This window comes from Gadus morhua, chromosome 13 (genome assembly GCF_902167405.1).
Source record: "Gadus morhua chromosome 13, gadMor3.0, whole genome shotgun sequence".
NCBI lineage: Eukaryota > Metazoa > Chordata > Actinopteri > Gadiformes > Gadidae > Gadus > Gadus morhua.
Genome location: NC_044060.1, coordinates 3,415,578 through 3,422,493, shown reverse-complemented (window position 1 = coordinate 3,422,493; position 6,916 = coordinate 3,415,578). Strand labels below are relative to the sequence as shown.

At 44.6% G+C, this 6,916-nt stretch overlaps 1 protein-coding gene across 1 annotated transcript in view; it reads left to right on the top strand.

Annotated features, from left to right (window-relative positions):
• Positions 1–941: 941 nt before the first annotated feature.
• The window catches only part of ngfb (nerve growth factor b (beta polypeptide)), a 15,886-nt gene continuing 9,911 nt past the window's right edge, over positions 942–6,916 (top strand). Inside the window, exon 1 of the mRNA XM_030374295.1 lies at positions 942–1,478. The gene's annotated coding sequence lies outside the window, so the exon portion shown is untranslated. The remainder of the gene's footprint in view (positions 1,479–6,916) is intronic.

Sequence of the window (6,916 nt, the reverse complement as noted above, 5' to 3'; positions counted from 1 at the left end):
ATCAGAGCGTTGGGGTTAGAGTTGGCGTTGGTCGTAGTGTGAACCTCGGTTTGTGATACCGTGAGAAGGTACCAGATGTTCCGACTTGGCCCCAGATGTTGCAGGGTGGCAGTAGTTTAAATGGAAACACATTTCATATTTTTATTAGGGGAAAGAATTTAAAAAAAGATTTCCAATATTTAACTTACACGAGGCAATATCAAGAACGTCTCACATTCTATCCAAAAATAATTCTAAATTACCTTCCCTCCAAGAGCTTTAGAAGTCATACAATCACACACACACATGCACATATATATATATATATATATGCACACACAGAGACCCAAACACACACGCACACACACACACACACACACACACACACACACACACACACACACACACACACACACACACACACACACACACACGTACACACACACACACACACACACACACACACACACACACACACACACACACACACACACACACACACACCACACACACACACACAAACAAGACCATTGCTGTACATTGCCTCCCCACATGGAATAGCTTAGCTTAGCTTGTCGCTCCTTGTCCTTACAGTTAGCATATCCACTCACACAGCAACGCTGGTGTCTATTAAAACAGCACAGCGCAGTCCCTCCCTCATGGGAAAGTGTCCGTGATAACCCCGGGTAGCTCACACCACAGGGCTGAGGGCATTAGCCTGTCCCTCTCCTGATTCTAAACACAAACAGCTGGGCTAACCTGAGCATGCGGGGAGTAGGGAACGGCTGGATGGATGAAGAAGTCCATTGGATATAAGCTGGCCATGTGGTGAGCCTTCATTTACAATGTAGGCGGTCCTAAATCTCGGCAGGGCACAGATTTACGAGCTGAAGGCTCAGATGTCTGGAAAACGTAAGCAGATCCAAAAGAAAACCGGATTTAGATGTTGATGAATTGGTTCTGTAGGTCCTCTTTCACAACTGTAGCACTTGTTTCTTCAGGGTTTTTGTTTTTTAAAGAAGAAAACAATTCTTCTGCAGAGAAGAGCAGAATTCTATCAAACTATAACAAGGTGTTAATAGAATAAATTTATTTATGACAATTAAGCAAACGGCAAGATAGATACCCAATAATGATCCAACACAGCAGTTCTTACCAGTGGAACAATAGCTAGAATTTGTATGGATATCCAGTCTGTGTGAGTCAAGGTTGATTATCCTTGAATCTGGATTCCAAACAGCATAGACAGGGTGGGGCACTAGGACCTGCAGGATTCCTCACCAGAGGCAGAAGTCAAGGAACTTCTCTCATCTACTTTTCAACACAATCATCTTTCTTGCAAGTGCAGGGACCAGAGAGGATTTTACAGGACGAATGACGACACAAGTCGGTCTCATTGACTTATCCTGGGAACACCAACCCATACTGGAATATTTTCTCAAGCTAACCTGAACACACTCACCTTCTGTGGAAGAGCGAGGACGAGGTTGGCTAAAGAGGTGAGAGACTTTACTATAGCTATAACCAACTATTCAGCTCTGAACCAAGCAGAGTTATCTTCAAGTTAATTCTTAGATGTTCACCTTTCAAAGTTTAGAGTTCTAAAATTGGTTATTAATCTTCACTATTTGCTAAGAAGGTTAAATAAGTTTGACATACAAGCAGGACATTTTTGTAAACGTTCAAATGTTGAGTCCCAGAAGTCCAAACTACTTTGTTGAAGGCATCTTTCCAAACTTTGTGGCCCTCTTATCTAAGCAGGTCACTGAGTGACGTGAGGTTCTGGAAACCAAATGTTCCGTTTGGAAAAGCCATGGGTAAACTATGTCACGTCTGTCGAGTCTTTAATTGGAAAAAGAAAAAATGGAAATGAAAGGGATACGATTTCAAGGGATCCTATCATCACTTTTCATTTGTTACACTAACAATTCAAAAACGTTCAGAATCACATATGATTAGGGATGAATATTCCATGATAGTCATATATATATATTTATATTCAACTTTAAAATACCCAGCAAAGAAAATAAACAAATATAGTTATTCTGATTAACTTTGAAGCTTAACTTAACAAAAGCATAAATATAATTAAAACTTTACAATTCACAGTCAAATGTTCTTTCCTTAAAGCATTTAAGTCACTGTGTCACTCTATTGAACCACAAAACTCTTTAAGAGTTAAAGTTATTTTCATGGGGAAAAAAACTCTTCAACTGAGATTCAACATTTGATCCCTAAAACCATCGCTCGTATCAACAACAGGAAACCTTTTCCTCTCCATGCATCGATTCCTTGCGCCTCACATGCCTGGCTGACAGATGAAGCCCATAGGTGCTCCGACGTGTAGAGTCAACACCTCAAACGTCTCCCGCTCCTCCTTCAAACGGCGGCACAGAGGGCTCAGGAGATGCAGCTAATCCCTTCTGTCCCTCTCCTAGCCGTGTGTGTGTGTGTGTGTGTGTGTGTGTGTGTGTGTGTGTGTGTGTGTGTGTGTGTGTGTGTGTGTGTGTGTGTGTGTGTGTGTGTGTGTGTGTGTGTGTGTGTGTGTTGTTTGTTTGTTTGTGTGTGTTATGCATGTGTGTCTGTGTGTACTCCCATATGCGTGTGGGTGATATGCGTGTGTGTGCATTCCCCCACGTGCATGCGTGTGTGTGTGTTTGTGTGATATGGGTGTGCCTCCACGTGTTTGCGTGTGTGTGTGTGTGTGTGTGTGTGTGTGTTCATGCTCCCACGTTTGTGTGTTTGTGTGTGTCTGCGTGCTCCCACGTGTGTGTGATTGTGTGTGTGTATCTGTGTGAGTGTGTACGTGCTCCCGCGTGTGTAAGCGTACGCGTGTGTGTATGTGTGTGTGTGTGTGTGTGTGTGTGCACGCTGCTCCTCCATTGAAGCAAGGTGAAGCCATCAAAGGGCTTCGGGTCCCAGCCCAGACGGGCGGGATCGAGGGGATGAAGCTGTGGCCCCCCAGGGGAGAGCAGGGGTGTTCCTGGGTCATTTAGGCTCCAGCAGACTAATCAAGCAATTAACCAATTAACCAATTACCTGCTTAGCTGTATCCCAAAGAGCTCCTTTCCGGATTAAGCTGTGGAATTGCGGTGTTTAAAAGCCGGGTGACTAGCCTTGTATCCTCCGATGACATATTTTGCTTTTCGGCATTCAGTGTGTTAATATTGTGGTACAATCGAGGGAAACATTACAGCGGTATTCGTAATCGGTCCGAGGAATTTCCCCAAGGGCACCCGGATTCAGAAGCATGAAGTGCATGTAGATATATGGAGAGAGCTGTCTAGTCTGCCAAGGTGTGGTGTTTTGGCTTCGGATGGGGAGATATTGTGCGTTTGTCTTTCAAACAATCTGTCTTGAAATTTCAACTGTGCAGCCCAATCTATGAACACATTCCACACCAAGTAAAAGTAGATTGATTCAATTTGCCGGGGTTGTGTTTGTGTGTGTCAGAAGGAGATGTGAGTGGGAGGGTATATTGCAGGTGAGGCACATGAAGTACAAGCACTCCCAAACACTGTCACTGGGGAAATCTATGCCTGGTTCATCATCGCCTCATGCTTGGATGTGTTTTATGACGTCTAGGGAGGGATGCTGAGTGAAATGTCCCCAGCGCTAGTGCTGGGCGATTATTCGGATTTTGATCGCGATTTCAATTTTAGCATCAAACAATCACAAAATCAACATAATCGAGTTTGTCAATTTAAAAATAAATAAAAAATAAAATAATGTATTTTTTTAATTTTATAAGTTGTAGAAAGGGAAGAACAGCTGGATACATATCTTTAGATTATTTTAAATTGGAAAATTGTCTTTTTGAACATATTGTGTATTTTTTTAAATTCTCAGTTCCAACGTTTTTTTTGGGAGAGAAATGCTGAAAAAAGGTTTTCAAGCTCAAAAATAATCGTTTGAATAATCGTGATTTCAATATTGATCAAAATAATCGTGATTATGATTTTTCCCATAATCAAGCAGCCCTACCCAGCGCTGGATTACATTTCTGTCTATACATCACTGCGGCCCCTGTCACATCCTCACTGAGCGTACCATACAAATGTATGGTCCTGCATTCCACAGAGCTGCTGTTGGACTGTGGTCTCAGGTTCCTGGGGATTGACACTGACTTTGGATGACACATCATGTACACCTCACTCACCTAGTGGTCTCTGACCCCAACTCTTTCATCCTATTATTAATCCTAATCACTTGGCCAGAAGACAGTGGAGCTCGACTAAGGTGTGGGCTGTATTTATGTCATGTATGTCAAATGTTTTTATGAAATGTTAATATTTATCATCTATCATGTTTTGCACCCATGCATCGATCAAACTGTATTTATATAGCGTGTACGAAGTGCTTGACAACACCATGAATACAATGAGTTGTTTATCCCAGATCAATATTTGAGGGATGTGTAGTTTAGAGGGACAGTATGTAATCAAACATGGAGGATAGGTACAGTGTGTACAAACATGGAGAATTGGTACAGTTATCTTGTGAACAGTAATAGTGTGTACAAACATGGAGAATTGGTACAGTTATCTTGTGAACAGTAATAGTGTGTATAAACATGGATAATATGTACGGTTATAGTGTGTTTAAACATGGAGAATAGGAAAAGTTATAGTGTATATAAACATGGAGAATGGGTACAGTAACAGTTTGTATAAACATGGAGATAGTTTACAGTTATAGTGTATATAAACATAGAGTGTGGAGGTACAGTAACAGTGTGAATTAACAAGGGCTGTCGAGGTTGTGTGTAAAGCCATGCTGTGTATCTCACCGCAGGTTATCTTCATGGTGTTAAACCCCCCTTCCTCCCAGTGTGAGACCACGGTGTACCTGTGAAACACCAACCGCTAGGGTTGATTACCACCGTCTGTCAGTCCCCTCGTGCCAACTCACACCTTTAGATTCAAAACAGACATCCCCCAGTTCTCCCTCACTGGCAGCAGACGCTATCGATGACCAAGGACTCCACAGGCCTTCCAGGCTGGGGCGGCCGTCGGTGCAGCCATGGGAACAGGCCCGTGCCTGCTAACCTTTCTCTGGGTCTCCAGCGTGCGAACGAGTAGCCCCGCAGCTAGGAGAGAGAGAGTCAAAGCAGCTAGGAGAGAGAGTAAGAGCAGCTAGGAGAGAGAGTAAGAGCCAGGAGAGAAAGAGTCAGAGCCTGGAGCTAGGAGAGAGAGTCAGAGCCTGGAGCTAGGAGAGAGAGTCAGAGCAGCCAGGAGAGAGAGTCAGAGCAGCTAGGAGAGAGAGTCAGAGCTAGGAGAGAGAGAGTCAGAGCCAGGAGAGAGAGAGTCAGAGCTAGGAGAGAGAGATTCAGAGCTAGGAGAGAGAGAGTCAGAGCTAGGAGAGAGAGAGTCAGAGCTAGGAGAGAGAGAGTCAGAGCGGCTAGGAGAGAGAGTCAGAGCTAGGAGAGAGATTCAGAGCTAGGAGAGAGAGAGTCAGAGCAGCCAGGAGAGAGAGTCAGAGCCAGGAGAGAGAGAGTTAGAGCAGCTAGGAGAGAGAGTCAGAGCTAGGAGAGAGATTCAGAGCTAGGAGAGAGAGTCAGAGCCTGGAGCTAGGAGAGAGAGAGAGAGAGAGTCATAGACCCGCAGCTAGGAGAGAGAGTCAGAGCCTGGAGCTAGGAGAGAGAGGGTTAGAGCCCAGGAGCTAGGAGAAGGAGCCGAGTTATTGTAAGGCCACACAGGCATTCCGTGTGTTAACAGACCCATAACTCAACCCTCGCCCTGAGAAGCCAACCGTAAGCCCCCTCACACTCTTTCCACCACAGCCACTATAAATCATGTGTTTGCTACGACACACAGAACGTGCTGCCCTATGTGGCCCGGGTTTCACACTCAGGTTAGGCTATTCGTGGGTTTAACACATTACATTTTTGGGTCAGAAATGGGATGTTAATGATTTGATATTGTTTATAGGCTCATCTGTTTTTTATGTGAGAGAGTTATGCTTCATAGCGTGGTGCGGAAAGTCGCGATCTTTCTCATCGACATCATCAGTTACTCCCTTTTCGATCAGGGAGCAGGTTCGGACCCAATTCTTTGGAGGAGAGATGCTCACGACTCGACATGCTGACACGACTAGTGGGAACTCAAGTCAAACAAAGCTTTACAAGTGAGGCTGATAACAAATCAAAGCAAACAATCAATATCGTAGTCCCTACCCAGATTCCAGCTGCTTCCCAACCGACTCTCTTTAAAAGAGGAACTAGCCAGAAGCGGTGCGGAATGTCAACGGGAATCAGAACACAGGCTGCATAGACTTAAGCACGTCAAAAATGATCTAATTTCATCCTCCTTGTTCCATTGCAATCCCGTCCGGTACGGAGGGGGGAGACACAGGCCACGACCCATTTTAATTCATCATCATTAACATCGTTTGACGTGGTTCTGAGTTTCAGCGTACCTCCAGTAAACCCTCTGCCAAACAGACGCGCAGAGCCGGGACACGCGGTTCATCTCAGGCCAGCCCTGCCCGACCTCTTGCCAAGATTTGTGCAGCTGCTTTAAGAGCATAATATAAACTCTGTGTGTGTGCGTGCGTGTGTGTGTGTGCTGCTGAGTGTGTGTCACCAGACAATGACTACAGAACGGTCGCCCTTGATGCTATGTCACGGTTGGTTGAGCGATGGCTCTGCCTGTCAGTTGAATGTAATGGATGTGCGTTGTGCGCTGTGCGCTACTCTCACCCAACACCGCCCTCAGACCGGAACGAACCAGTAATGAACGAGTGATGAACCAGAGATGAATCCGTCCTTGTGTTTCCATTGGGCTCATGTGTTTCCATTCACATTCTTGTGCCGTATCAGTGTTGTAGGGTATCGTATTCAGTGAACCATGAATGGTTTTTCACACCAGCACTGATTTTGCTTGTTTATTTAGGTTGATATGTTGCGTTGGTAACTTGGTTTATCTAAGCTTAGCAA